Source organism: Tachypleus tridentatus, chromosome 7 (assembly GCF_004210375.1).
Source record: "Tachypleus tridentatus isolate NWPU-2018 chromosome 7, ASM421037v1, whole genome shotgun sequence".
Classification (NCBI taxonomy): Eukaryota; Metazoa; Arthropoda; class Merostomata; order Xiphosura; family Limulidae; genus Tachypleus; species Tachypleus tridentatus.
In genome coordinates, this window is record NC_134831.1 from 178,821,123 (window position 1) to 178,837,048 (window position 15,926).

General features: G+C 34.9%; 1 pseudogene across 3 annotated transcripts in view; it reads right to left on the reverse strand.

Annotated features, from left to right (window-relative positions):
- The window catches only part of LOC143257366 (dopamine receptor 1 pseudogene), a 54,399-nt pseudogene extending 42,562 nt beyond the window's left edge, over positions 1-11,837 (reverse strand). For 2 of the 3 annotated variants that reach the window (XR_013031818.1, XR_013031816.1), the window contains exon 1: positions 11,637-11,836. The product of XR_013031818.1 is annotated as a dopamine receptor 1 pseudogene, transcript variant X3 (transcript). Of the gene's footprint in view, positions 1-11,636 lie in introns of all 3 variants that reach the window. The other variant, XR_013031817.1, reaches the window with a different exon arrangement.
- Positions 11,838-15,926: the final 4,089 nt, after the last annotated feature.

Sequence of the window (15,926 nt, forward strand, 5' to 3'; positions counted from 1 at the left end):
AAAAATTCAAAGTTCGTGATATATCCAGGTTTATTGAGAGAATTGGTAAAAAGTTTTATCTTGGTGCAAACTTCTGAGCTGAGGCGATTCGTTTGGTACCATTTAGACGTCGTAACGACAGGCAGTTTAGAAATTACGTGACACACCCATACACCCACAGAGACTCGATTGTATTATATAGATAAACTCCCAAGTATATTTACTATTGAACTGGAAACTCAAACGATATATTATATGTTTTTCTTTCTTAAAAAAGAATTTCAAGATACTCGCTAAGATACAACAGACAATTAATGACAGGAAATCCTCCAACTTAAAAACTACAACGTATTTTATCGTACATGTAAACTAACTGTCACTCTGTGTACAAAAGCTGTGCAAATTGTGTTGCATTCTCTATAACACACTTGTTAGATCTATTACAAAAAACTATATTGCATTCTATCCGGAAAACAGACCAGATAATTCTTCTTAAAGTGCAGAAAATATTCTGTACTATCTCAAATATATATCTATCGGATCTAAATAAAGTGTAGAAAATACATCGTATTATATTCTATACGTTCGTAAGATCTAAATAGTGTAGAAACTACAACGTATTATCTTCTATACGTCCGTAAGATCTAAATAAAGTCAAGAAACAACATCGTATTATCTTCTATACGTCTGTAAGGTCTAAATAAAGAATAGAAACTAGAACGTATTATCTTCTGTACGTCTGTAATACATATATATATAAAGTCTAGAAACTACATCGCATTATCTTCTATATGTCTGTAATATATATATATATAAAGTCTAAAACTACATCGTATTATCTTCCTTACGTCCGTAAAATATATATAAAGTCTAGAGACTACATCGTATTATCTTCTATACGTCTGCAAGATCTAAATAAAGTCTACAAACTACATCGTATTATCTTCTATACGTCCGTAAGATCATATAAAGTTTAGAAACTATAACGAATTATCTTTTATACGTCCGTAAGATATATAAAGTCTAGAAACTGCTTTGTATTATCTTCTATACGTCCGTAAGATATATACAAAGTATAGTAAATACAACATATTATCTTCTATACATCCATAAGATCTAAATAAAGTCTAGAAACTACAACGTATTATCTTCCATGTGGCTATAAGATCTATCAAAGTGTAAAAACTATATCATTATCTCTATTAAATGTCTGTCAGATCTACATAAGTTTTGAAAACTACACCGTGTTGTTTCCTATACATCTATCAATCAACATAAAGTATAGAAACTATACTGTATTCTCTCCAACATGTTTGCAAGTTAGGTAACGGATGTTTGATTTTTCATTTACTAATATGAAAGTATTTTAAACTACTTGATAAGAATTATCCGCCCACAAATAAACTGACATTGAAGCTAAAACTATACCAAGAGCCAAATGTTGAAACTATCACTTTATAGGATGTGACGTCAGTACGTGCCGTCAGATTAATTTCCGTGTTTCGCTAGATGTTCTCGTGCAATGCGGTTGAGTATAAAAAGAGATGGATTTTAATGTGTTTTTCAGTTTTTAACCACTAAACGTCTGAGCCATAAACTGCTATATTTGGTAAACGCTACATTGACTTTAATGTTTGGAACTTGTTTCAAAATTACGTCTATCTTCGTAATCAGAACGCAGATAGTTGTGATAAAATATCCAGTTTAAACAACAACCATAATACGAGGACTATCCTTCTACAAAAATATTTAAGTTAATTTATTAAATTGTAATACATTAAACAGATTAAATCAAAGATTTTATCATCTTTGTATAGCAAAGTCACATCGGGCTATCTGCTGAATCTATCGTGGGAAATCGAATCTCGGATTTTAGCGTTGAGCGTCCGTAAACTTACCCCTGTCCCACCGGATGGTGTGGCTTACATTAACGTAACAGACTAAGTAATAAACGTGTAAGATAAAGCACGGGCTGAAACACTATTCGTCGAAGATATACAGTCAGGTACTGAATGACAATTCGTCCAGTACGGTAATACGTGAAATCTGTTATCCGTCTTTCACAAGAAACTCTAAGTAATCACCGTACAAGCACAATCATGTTAAATTTCAAAACAATTCAGAGAAAATTAATAGTGAGAAATGGTTGCAAAGGAAAGAGAGACACCTAGCAAGTGTTTTCGACTTCGTATTTCAATTTCCTTTAAAACGATTTTTTACATTTCTTCAGATTTTCAAAGTTAGTTACGTTGGACCTCTCAGTCGTTTTCTGGGGTTCAAATAGAAATGAACGACCGTCTTAAGTTCGCTGGTCTACTAAAACTTCAAGACACACAGACCGGAATGGAAACACATACACAATATAACACGTTATTGGTTTCAGGTTAGAACATGGCTCACTTACTCTTAAGTTTGTTTGGTTTTTTTTTAAAGAACTTACGTATCCTCATCAATGAATCAAAAGGATGGCTAATGTGCTATCTTAAGCAGAAGAAATCAAAGAGTGTTAGTGTGAAACACCTCCAAAAAACAGTATCAGACGGCGAGCAACGAGTGAAAAAAATGGGTGAAACAGAGAGAGTTCGTTACAACGTTTACTTTGTGAAGCAAAAAACGTTAAGAAAACAGTTAAAGAACCAAAGAGAAAAGTTTTATTTGAAATCAAATGAAATAGTCGTTTCAACTGGAAAATGATTTTTTGTATTTGTTCCCTTGCTTGCTTCAATGTAAAACTGCGCTGTATCTGCGGCGAGGATCGAACCAAAAATTTCAGGGCTTTAAAGCGATAAACTCACCACTGAACAACCTGATAAAAATATATAAAAACGATTATCTTAATGACAACTAAAACAAACTTGGGGAGCCTGTTCGGAAGATTCTCATACATTTATGTGTTTGTTCTTCCCAGCAGGAAGATTCATGCTTCCGTTACGAAACGGCCCGGTTTGGGCAGGTGGTTAAGGCACTCATATCGTAATCTGAGAGTCGCGGATTCGAATCCTCGTCACATCAAACATGCTCGCCCTTTCAGCAGTGGAGGCATTATAATGTTGTGTTGATAAAAGAGTAGCCCAAGAGTTGGCGATGAATGGTGAAGTGTAGCTGCCTTCCCTCTAGTCTTACACTGCTAAATTAGGGACGGCTAGCGCAGATAGCCCTCGTCTAGCTTTGCCCGAAATTCATAACAAACCGAACACTTTTTTCGTTTTGTTGTAGTATTTTCTACTTGACTACTTGAATACACAAAGTTGCTAAAATGTAAAGATATTGTTGGATATTTAAAGTAATTACTACATAGGTTTGAGACTGGGTACGTAGAACCCTGAACGAATATGGTGACCGTTCGGGGCATTTCAATGACCGCGATGTTAAATTTAAGTAGGTTAAACTTATTCCACGATACATGATACCCACCAAACACCTATAGTACAAAAACCACTTTAAGCCGAGCTGTCTGATCCAAAAATGACAAACCCGAACGACTTATCTAGTAAGAGACACCAGATCTGGCAAAGTTCTAAAAACCTGGTTATCGAGAATGTATTAAAACTCAACAGAGTGACGGTACGGATATTCTAAGTGTCTATAAACAAGTGAAGAAATTCACACACAAAATCTTAACACGTAAACACTGTTATCTAAGATAGACCTCTGAGGAACGAGAGACCAATTCACCAGATACCTTCCCCTTGGTAATACATAACACTACACCAACCCTCCCTTACACATATTGTGCCCCCCCCCCCAGTAGTACAACGGATCTCTGCGGACTCACGCCGCTAGAAACCGAGTTTCGATACCCATGTAACTTTGTGATTAATTCTAAACAAAAAATATTTGGTGATGTCATCTATTCTTCTCTATTCCAAATTTCGTTTTTGCACCATCTAAAAATCTTCCACGCATGCGAATTAATCTTCTAAAATAGCATCTTTTATCAGTATAATTTGAGATGGATCCGAGAATCACAAGGTAAACTAACAATACCGAAAGATGAATCATCCCGTGTCCAGAGTCCATATTTAACCTGTTAGGACTAAGCTTATTTTTCTTGTCTAATGAATAAACGATAATATTTTACATAATACTATTATGTCATCTGAAAGCTGTAAATTAAAAACCCTGGCGTTGATCTTAAACCTACTTATAGTTAAAATGGAAGTTATAATTTTAATTATAATAGTAAAACATTGGCTTTCATGTTCAAGGTTGCTTTCCATTGTCAGTATGTTAAAAAATTCCAAGTTTATTAATTCCCTTTAATATTGAACTTGAATTAATGTATCAAAATAACTATATGTCGGAACTATATTACAGAGCGGTGCAACACCAGTAAAGTAACTAGTTGGCAGGTTACAGTATTCTATTATATAGTTTTGGAATCTTCTCGAATGATAACATACCCACGTACAGTAAAATTACTCTATCAAGGAATATTGAAGTCGAGATATACCCTGTTTTAAAAGAGTGTACGTTAGCCAAGTAATAATAAACACGCTTTCGTATCTTCGATTATTAAGAAATTCAGTTGTAAGATTCTTAAATAGCATACTTACTTCGTTTTGTAGAATTCTGTGTAAAACTAAACACCAGAGGTAACTGTCATTTTCCAAGTGATGTATTAAAGAGAAGGTAATTAGGCAAAACCTCTCTCTCTTACGAATTCTCTGATTACGCCTCACCAAGATGAAATGATAGTGGAATTGGTCGCCACATTGAAACGCCTCCACGACCGGAAGAGCGAATATGTTCGACAATGGGTTTCGATCCAGCGACCAACAAATTACGTATCGTGTTCTCCTAACAACAAAAATTGTATGTATTCTCAAGACAGCTGGTCTGGGTACTAAACCTTCAATTAAAGTAAATTGCAGAACAGCGTTTTGACCCTCTTAGTTTATATTTGTTAACCTGAAGGCCAGAATATGTGGCAACTAGTTAGGGATTTGAAATATTCAATAGAAAGTACTTTTATTCCAAGATCCGTAAAGAAACATCCAAGATAAATAACGTGTGTTAACAGTGGCCTAATATCTTTCTTGAATAGCGACTTGTATATCTGAACGTATTGTTTATTAAACATGTCACTACTGTGTACTGATATAGATCACGTTATCTCTTAATCATGAAAAGATTCTTTATCTTAATAAAGTCCATTGTGAAAAAAGGAAGATGGAAAACGGAAAAATAGGCGAGAGTAAGACAGTAACTTCTTACAAAATGGATATTTCCCACTCAAGTCAGTCATTGGAATATAGAGTAGCTAAAGCAGCTTTTACCTTAAAATTAAAATAATACATTTAAAAATAATAAATATTGTTCGAGTGCATAAAGCAGATCAAATATTATACTAAACAGAAGTATACTATCCAACATTAACGGTGCAATAAGTTTAACCAAAAACCTATATCTTTGTGTAATTATCTAAATTTATTAACGAAAAATATATAAAAGTGCACTTTAACTATATTATGCATAGTAGTTTAGTTTGTTGGTTTTTTTTTGTTTGTTTACTCTAACTTGTAAGAGTCAATTCAGCTTTCAATTTGGCAACAAGCCAAAATATGTCTGTCAGGCATATGGTTGAACTCTTGATACAGTGAGAGCTAAAAGTGCAAAAATGCTCATATGCTAAGGTTTTAATATTAAGCCTAATTGTATTCCATTTAGATTTTGCTTTGAATCTATGAAAAGTGATACATTTGAAATTGTAGATAACGATTAATGTGTATTTTGCGTAATATTTTTTGTTTGGTTTGTTTTTTGAATTGCGTTCAATGTTACACGAGGGGTATCAGCCCTAACCATCCCTAATTTAGTGGTGAAATACTAAAGGGAAGACCTCTAGTGGAATTCATCGTAATAGCATAGCGTCCTCACGGATGAAAGGGAGAGCTGTTTGAGGGGACAGGGATTCGAACCCGCGCCATTCAGATTACGAATGAAGCGTCCTAACCAGTTGGCCAAGCCAAGAGAAGGTTTTTTAGTATGATGAGTTAAAAATGTAATATAGTACAGTGTGATGTTTGTTTTAGAGTGGGGAATCGAACCCTGGATCATAGCGATGTAAATTCCTACGCTTCCCCTGTGTTTTGTGTCTATAAAAACAAGATGGTTTAGTTTTGGAGTCGCAAAGCACAATTCATTGAATTATCTTTTACAAACATTTTCTCGTTTTGTAATTCAAACAAAAACATAAAATTATGTTGTAAATGCATGTTCACATGTCCTTGAGCATATGTAATGATCTGTACGACTTTGAGGGGTTGACATGACTGTCCATAACATCAATTGTTCTCACAATTTGACCTCTAAGTATTGTGAATTATGGTACGTCTATATTTGTATAAATGTAATATTACTGGTTGTCGTGTGTTCATGTAACTATTTCGCAGGGTATGGATGGATCTTCACCAAACTTTATGGTGGTTCATCAGGTCCTTGCAAGGATACATAAAATGTTTCTGTTTTATGATTTTTATAGGCGTTTTTTACCACTACTTTGCCCCTCTTTTAACGGAACTTCACCGAAACTTGTGTGACGGTTCATTGGGTCATGTAGAGATATACTCAAACTTGCGGTTTCACATTTCATGTTTTGCAGTTTTTGTGGGTGGTTTTTGGTTTTTTTTTACAAGTACATTTAAGAGAAGCAACTTTTCGTGTCCTAAGATAACCTGTCATTAATCACGAATTTACATAATTTTCAACCAGGGAAAGGATACTCCAGCTAGTTATAAAATAAAGTTGTTGTTTTTTTATGTACAAAGCTGCACAATGTGCTTCCTGTGATGCGAGTATCGAAACCTGATTCTTAGCACCTTAATACCTCAGCCTTTTCACTGAGTCACTAGAGGGGGAGAGCGAACAAAATTAAAAAGGTGTGAACTCAGGATACACTTTTCTTCCAAGAGGTGGACTTTCGTAACATTAAATTCACTCACCAAACAAAGCTTTCCTCGATTTATTTTTAATCATTGGATTAGTGCAGTTGAGATAATCCAATAATTTCAAAAATCGGATATTGTTGGATAAGGAACAGCTAAAGTATTGCGAAACGCCACCTACTGGAAGAAAAGTTTAATTTTTAGCACATGCTTCCTTAAATTGTTATATTGCTAAGGGCGTTTATAGTTCAGTTCAATCTGTCTGTCTTTAGGCATAAACGTTAGGGACTCAGAATACATAAACTAAGGTGCCAAATTTTCTATCGCCACTACATCCATCAGGTCTAGTCTGTTTCTTCATTTGTTTGGGCGAGGAAATTGAAAGGAAATATAGTTACTAACTGAACTTACTGGGTATGTGTCACGTTTCTTTTTTACCCTTCTAGCCCTTGTGGGACTTCGACTTGTCATAGGCCCGAAAGTGTCACTCCCATTACTTGTAATGTGACAGCCTCTTGTCTGTTACTGTCGTGACAGATCTGATGTGACATTAACCCTAAGGACAAAACTATCCATCATCCTGTTCAGACTGTTAAGCCTCAACAGACAGTGCTTTCAGCCTGTAGAACTTGAAACGAACTCTTAATAAGCTCGCCGTACAGGAGTTAACTCGGTAAATAATATCAGACAGCGCCCCTGGTGTAACTTAGAGAACTCTAAAAATACAATCAAACGGTAAAGTACACAGCTCTTCTTGATTCAATTGTCTGTCGGTCTGTGCACACTACTAGTGAATGTGAAGTTCCTAACCACCCCCATCCTCGGACATGATTAGGGAAATGTATGAAATCGTAGGAAAAAGTAGCTCCAATATAAAAACACGTCGCAAAACGTAATAAGAAAATTAAAACGCCTACAATAACCACTTAATTTTCTGACGTGCAATCAGTGGAAGAAGGAAGTTATTTAGAAAGTAGGTGGAGAATAAAAGAATCGTGTGTGAGGTTTATATATGCATACGTATTTATATAGTAACGGAAATAATTATAAAAACACACGCAGATATCACAAACAATGTGTTGGGGTAATTAAATAGTAAAGTTATTGATTCATAAAGACTGGAGCAGAGTGATCAGTTTATTATAGTGGACAGAACGGTCTAGATGGACGAAACTCTCTTTGTTAACCTGACGATGACCTAAGAAGATCAAAACGGTGTTCTGTATTTTACTTTAATTAAAGTTTTAATACCCATACCATACATATTGAGAACAAATTTTTAGTTCAAATGGGTTTTTCGTTGTCACGAAGATGGGCCAAAATTTCCTCTTTGTTATGTTACCATTAGGATTACCACAAAAAATACAAAATAAAATAGATTACGTCGTACTATACTATCTTTTTCTGTATACATTCACTGGGCATCGAACAACATATTTTGTGATCATTGTAACGTACGGTTTATGGCTCTACGAACGAGAAATATCGTTGCAAGCGTCCTGTAATTTTTGTCCACCGTTTCGCTACATCAAGTGATCTCCTAAGCTTATTTAGCACCATGGATGGTCTTATTTTGCAAGCCCAAACATGATTGCGAAAGGAAGTTTCATTTGCCTTTAGGCCCGGCGTAGCCAGGTGGTTAAGGCACTCAACTCGTAATCTGAGGGTCGGGAGTTCGAATCCGGTCACACCAAACATGCTTGCCCTTTCAGCCGTGGCGGTGGGTGGAGATAATTAACTGTTTTCCCTCTGTTTTTCACAACTAAATTAGAGACGACTAGCGCAGATAGCCCTCGTGTAGCTATGCGCGAAATCCAAAAGCAAAGAAACAAACAAAACATTTGTCTTTCACCCGAGTCTATACTCTGGTGATAACCACTTTCACCTAATGAAGGAAAGGGACGGATCCCTATTCTCTTCCTTTTTTCCCTTCATTGTTTCCATATTTTTCTTAATATTGTATGCAGTGAGAAATCATAAACTATAATACTCAACGGCTGAATACAAAACAATCTTGGTTAAACTATGTTGTAATACCTAAATACTTGAATACAAAACAATTTCGTCAAACTAGGTCGAAATGCCTAAACATCAGAATACAAAACATCATGTTTAAATTACATTGAGATATCTAAATACTTGGACGCAAAACAACCTTCATCAAAAAACGTTGAAATACCTAAATACATGAATACAAAACATTCTTGGTTAAACTACGTTGAAATATCCAAATAGTTGAAAACAAAACATGCTGGGTCAAACTATGTTGAAATACCTAAATACTTCAATACAAAATAATCTTAATTAAACTACGTTGAAATACATAAACACTCGAATAAAAAACGATCAGGTCAAACTACGTTGAAATATCTAAATACTTGAATACAAAACGATCTTGGTCCAACAACGTTGAAATACCTAAATACTTGAATACAAAACAATCTTGGTTACACTACGTGGAAATACTTAAATACTTGAATACAAAATAACCTTGGTCAAACTACGTTGAAATACCAAAATACTTGAATACAAAACGATCTTGGTCAAACTACGTTGAGATAACTAAATGCTTCAATACAAAACAATCTTGGTCAAACTACGTTGAAATACCTAAATACTTCAATAGAAAATAGCCTTGGTCAAACTACGTTGAAATACCTAAATACTTCAATAGAAAACATGCTTGTTCAAACTATGTTGAAATACCTAAATACTTGAATACAAAACAATCTTTGTCAAACTAAGTTGAAATACCTAAATACTTCAATAGAAAACATGCTTGTTCAAACTGTTGAAATACCTAAATACTTGAATACAAAACAATCTTGGTCAAACTACGTTGAAATACCCAAATACTTGAATAAAAACGATCTTGGTCAAACTACGTTGAAATACTTAAATACTTGAATACAAAATAACCTTGGTCAAACTACGTTGAAATACCAAAATACTTGAATACAAAACGATCTTGGTCAAACTACGTTGAAATACCTAAATACTTGAATACAAAATAACCTTGGTCAAACTACGTTGAAATACCTAAATACTTCAATAGAAAACATGCTTGTTCAAACTATGTTGAAATACCCAAACACTTGAATACAAAACGATCTTGGTAAAACTACACTGAAATACACAAATGCCTCAATATAAATCATCTCGGTCAAGCAACAATGAAATACATATATGGTTTAGTACAGTATACTTTGGTTTATTGTCTGGTTTAACTTAATGAACTTTTGGTGTTTGATATATTTACATTTTTTCTCAACCCTTCTATTAAAATAATAAATATAAAAATAATAAATAATGTATCCAGCGATTACGTTAACAAAAATGTCTTCTAGGATCCCATTAGATCACCGGAAGTACATTACTGTATTTGTTAACGTAATTTCCGGACACCGTATAACGAACGATTTACATTATATATATAAATCGTTTATCCGTTTGTTTCGGAGTTCCACGCGAAGCTAATGCCAAGGCTATCTGTGCAAGCAAGTCCCTCATTTAGAATTTTTCTTTTTAACTTTAAGAGCTTTTAACTCGCGGTAACGTTTCAAGATATCAGTCGTAATAAACTGAAATTAATGTAATTTCTCGGTGAAAAATGTACCAGTTCGAAGTTTTAGGGACCAACTAGGTATCGGAACATTAGGTTCGTCGATATGTTATTCACGTTAAGGCTGGTTTCTACCAATTTAGGTGTCTTGGCGGTAGGCTAGAATATTTCTATTTCTAATAAGCTTCTAATAATTTCTAATAAGGTTCTAAGGCTTGCGCTTCGTTACAGTTAAAACGAAATCTCTCTTTCTTACTTTGGAGCCATGAGAGTGACGATCAAATTGTACTATTCAGTTAGAGTAGCTCGCGAGTCTATCACTTCATAATTTGAAATAAAAATTCAACAAACAAACGAACTGGAAATTTACCATACTACCACGGTCTCCTCCTTTGAATAAAGGTAACTAAAAGTTAAATATCTATTTAGAATACATAGGTGAGTACGTTTCTTAGGCCTAATATCGAGTTTGGGGTTTGAAAAAGTCACACAAAACAACGATTTTCTGCGAAGATCCAACCACGAATCTAAGTTATTTACAAGAAAAAGTTGACGAATACTTTATATTACGGAATTTGTTTGGTAAACACCTTTTCACGCTTGTCCAGTTTCAAGAAACAAGACCGATCTCAAGGTAATTACATTGTATCTATGAGTCTGCATTTACGTTGGTTTCTCGAATGTTTAAAGATATGGGTCCTTTAAAATAAGCTTTTCCGTTCCGCTATCAATTAATCACAGTAACTCTAATTACATAGAAATAATGAAACGTTAGGCATCACTGAATAGAATAATCACCTGTCAGCACCAGCAGGCAGAAAATCTAGCCTAGTGATGTATAGTTTCTCTATTACAAAGCATGGCGTTATAAAACTTTGATTTTACAATATATCGTAGTTTCTATTCTGTTGTACACGAGGGACGCACATTCGAAAATTCCATATTAATTTCTCATTCTTCATTCCCTCCCAGAAAAAGCCCCCCAGTGGCACAGCAGTACACTAAAAATTAGGTTTCGATACCCGTAGTGAGCAGACCCACATATAAGAAAAATATATTTAAAACGCTTTAATTTATTTGTTTTATAAAACTGAAAAAAAATTGTTATTAAGGTAAAGTACAGTTTACCTGAACTTTTTGTTCGTCACTTGAAATGGTAAAAATCTAAATGAAGGCTTACAGAAACGTATGTATATTTGCATACTTACTGTAATGAGACAGGGTCCTGGGGCCTCACTAATGAAACTCTCGAAGACAAACGTCGCTACTTCGGCAACAAACTTACGTACTGAACCACCGACGTTCTGGCTAACAAACACGAGCCGCTGAACGACCCGTGTGATTACTGTACTATCTTTTGTGCTCGCGAGGAGGCGCTTTGTTCGTAATGCTTATTGACTTATAGGTGTTGAAAGCATTCGCTCTCTTATTTTATTTTAATCGACTTCGCACATTCGAAGGTTGTAAGAACACAACGTAAAAGACCTGAAGCCAATAAGAACTTGTTGAATTAACTGTCTTACAGGTGGCGCTTTATCGCAGGAAGAAAATAACTAGCTGTAAATTGTGTTATTTATTTTACAAAAGAAAGTAAACTCTACTCTTTCGAAAAAGTAAAATACATATATAATAGCCCAAACACCGTTCAGTAAAATTAGATATTGTTTTTTCTTATATTTTACTTTCACAAAATATATTTTTATGCCTTGTTTTCAATATTTTAATTTAGACGCTCTCTAGAGGGTGCGTAAAGTTACTGTAAAATTTGCTAAGTGAGTTCCTGTATAAAATATAAATGCAGAAATGCGAATTTGAATGATGAATTTAGTCATTACTTCGTGAGTGATTTAGTTCATTGTTTGCCGTTAGGATTCTCATCTGTTAGGTTAATCGATCGATTAACAAATAAATTCTGTAACTGGAGTTAGTTGTAAGTTAGGCGTGCCATTGGGTTCGGTATTTCTGTTTAAACATTGTTTTAAACGTTTCGGTTGTTTTTGAATTTCGCGCAAAGCTACACGAGACCTATCTGCGCTAACCGTCCATAATTTTGCAGTGGAACACTAGAGGAAGGCAGCTAGTCATCAATACTCACCGCCAACTCTTGGGTTACTCTTTTACCAACGAATAGTGAGATTGACCGTCACATTATAATGCCTCCACGGCTTAAAGGGCGAGCATGTTTGGCGCGACGGGGATTCGAACCCGCGACCCTCAGATTACGAGTCGCACGCCTTAACACACTTGGCCATGCCGGGCCTAATCCCCGACCTACCAAACATGCTCCTTCTTTCAGTCGTGCAGGCGTTATATGTGACGGTTAATCTCACTATTTGTTGGTAAAACAGCAGTCCAAAAGTCGGCGGTAGGTAGTGATGACTAGCTGTCTTCTCTCTAGTCTTTCATTGCTTAACTGGAGACGGCTAACGCAGATGGTTATCATGTAACCTTGCGCCAAGACAAACGTTTATCTTCTTCTCTTCTTTTGGTTGACTGATCATAAATATGTACTACCAGATATAGAAAACGCTACTAATAATTACCAGTACAAATTGTGTAAAATCAAAATAAAACAAACGACGCAATGGCTAAGTTTAAGGTGTGGTTTGGTTTGAATTTCGCGCAAAGCCTAAATTTAAGGTTCTCATTATTTAAATATGTTCATCGAATATCCTCAGTTTAGAACAAGTGATCAATAACATAATTTCAACATCTCTCAACTCACACCTCTAGTCTTAAGATAAGATTTTTCTTAACGCAATTGATGCTGGAAAGAAAATTGTTATCAACGCCCGTGCACGTGTATGTGTGCATGTGTTATTTCCAGTTGAACCTAACTCAAAAAGGTAGCCCGAGGGCTTCACAGTTTGGACTTGAGAATCCGCATCTCACGCTCAGCTCTTTGGAACTTTGGATTCACTCTAAGAGTAGTGGTAATATACAAGTATTTGATTGGAGTACACCAATACCCGGAGGTGATTGGTGTTGACTAACTGCCTTCCCTCTTGTCTATCACTTCAAAATTAGGAACTTTTAAGGGTAAATAGTCCTCGAGTAACGTTTTGCGCGAAACTGAAACAAAACCAAACATATGAACGATAACTCAAAACCGTTTCGTTTGAGTATAATTAGCCAATACTTTGATAAATCGTGCCATAACTACAGTAACAAAAAAAAGTTCAGCTAACACTTAACTTACGAAGTCATGTGAACTTTGTTTAGTATAATGTTATTCTAATTCTTAAGCAAAAAACTACAACTTTCATTGAACTTGGAATTGTCAAGTATGAATGAAACTGAATACCAGCGTTTCTTTAAAATATCTGACGAATAAACAATTATAATCTACAGCGGTAAGTCTACGGATTTACAACGCTAAAATTAGGGGCTCGATTTTCCTCTGTGTACACAACAGATAGCTTGATGTAGCTTTGTTATAAAAAAAACACATACGCGCACTTATAGCGATACCTCTGCTTGAGTTTGATCATTACAGCTCCTTACATACCTGGGGGGACGTTCCCTCTCCCCGATCTCTTTCCTAGTTACTGTACAGAAGTTACCGTTTTTTTATAAAAAACACATACGCGCACTTATAGCAATACCCCTGCTTGAGTTTGATCATTACAGCTCCTTACATACCTAGGGGGACGATCCCTCTCCCCCATCACTTTCCTAGTTACTGTACAGAAGTTACCGTTTTTTAGACAGAAAAATTAAACATTACCTTTAATACAGTTCAGCCACAAAATAACTTTTTCTAACAAACTGTTATAGGTTATGTTCCTTTCTACTCAGACATTTGTATTGATCTTTCATCAGTGGTTGTATGGATATCACGTGGTAAGCACGAGGCTTAAAATCTGGAATTTTCTTGAAATGACTTCAAAGTGTAAAAACGAAGTAAACTAGAGCATATTGTTGGGTTCTCGATTGATTACCGAGTTAGTAAATTTGTTTTTCAACACAAAGCTCTGCTCATTGATGGTATCAAACCCCAATTTTTAAAATTTTCAGCCTTCAGACTTACCACTAACTCGATGGTGTGCCAACGAAATTGCTAGTCGACTTTACTGTTATTTCAGGTTCGAAATTACTGGGATTGTGTTTTATCGTAGATGCATTGTAACGTACGGTAAATAAAAGAAAGATGGTTATAGAATGCATTAAATTTGCAGATAAAACTGTATCGTTAACAAGAAATTAAATTAGATGATGAAACGTGGGCAAAATTAGGATGTTTTTGTCCCATTAGTATTTTTATTAAAAAACAACTCTCACGTATACACTTATTGAAATAACTTTGCTTTATAAAGGATGATCTTTCGCTCAACAGAGATACAACGTCTTTGCTTCTTTTTTGTCTACGAAAACATCAATTTCTACATGATTCTGTGGGAAACTGTAAGCGCTGATTATCTAAAAACTCATCACTATAAAATTGTAAACATTAATATAACAATTTGTATCACTTATTAAACGGAAATGCTTTGTAGCTTCTTGTTTTATGAGACATTCTATAAAGAAGCCTCGTTCCCAGCAACACCCACTAACTTACTTGAATTTATATTTAAGTTCCATGAGCGCGCTTTACTCAACCACCATTCATTCAGGTTACGATATCGTGTCATTCTACCCACAGCAGACTGGCCTTAATGTAATCCCGGTGAATACATATCTTATTATTCTCACTGGACTGTTATTTTCGTTCTGTGTCATTTAGCTTTTTTCCCTTCCACCTCAATTGTTTGATTTCATTTATCACTTCGGTTTTTCTAACCTCTGTTTTTTTCATTCATGATTTGTTTGTATTTTTCCCTTTATATTTCCCTTGTTTCGTTTTATTCATTCACTCTTAAGGCTAGTTTTTTTGTCTCTATTTCTGCATTCTTAGCGTTTTTCCCTTTGTTTTGCCTCTTTAGTTTGGTTTCGTTTTTCTCTTTTACTCGATTTTTAACCCTTATTTTTCTTTCTCCCATTTTTTTCTCCTCCTTCTGAGTTTATTTGTTGGTGGTGGAGCTGTTTTTTTATCCTCTTTGAGTCTTTATTTTTGTTTTCACTTTCCCTTACTTTCTTTCTTCCCTCTTTCCCTAAGTGTTTCTTTTGTACTTTACCTTCGTACCAACACTAAATGAGTTAATGTTTTTTCCATTTTTTTGTAAGTTAATTTATTCTATATATTTAATAGTCTGTTCCTTGTTTTTTGGGAATTTTCCATAAAGATCTTCCTGGATTTTTTTTGTAATGGATTTTTGTAGGCGTTTTTCTATAGTTGACTTTCTCAGTACATTCTCTTTACAGTTGACTTTCTCAGTACATTCTCTTTACAGTTGACTTTCTAAGTACATTCTCTTTACAGTTGACTTTCTAAGTACATTCTCTTTACAGTTGACTTTCTCAGTACATTCTCTTTACAGTTGACTTTCTAAGTACATTCTCTTTACAGTTGACTTTCTAAGTACATTCTCTTTACAGTTGACTTTCTCAGTACATTCTCT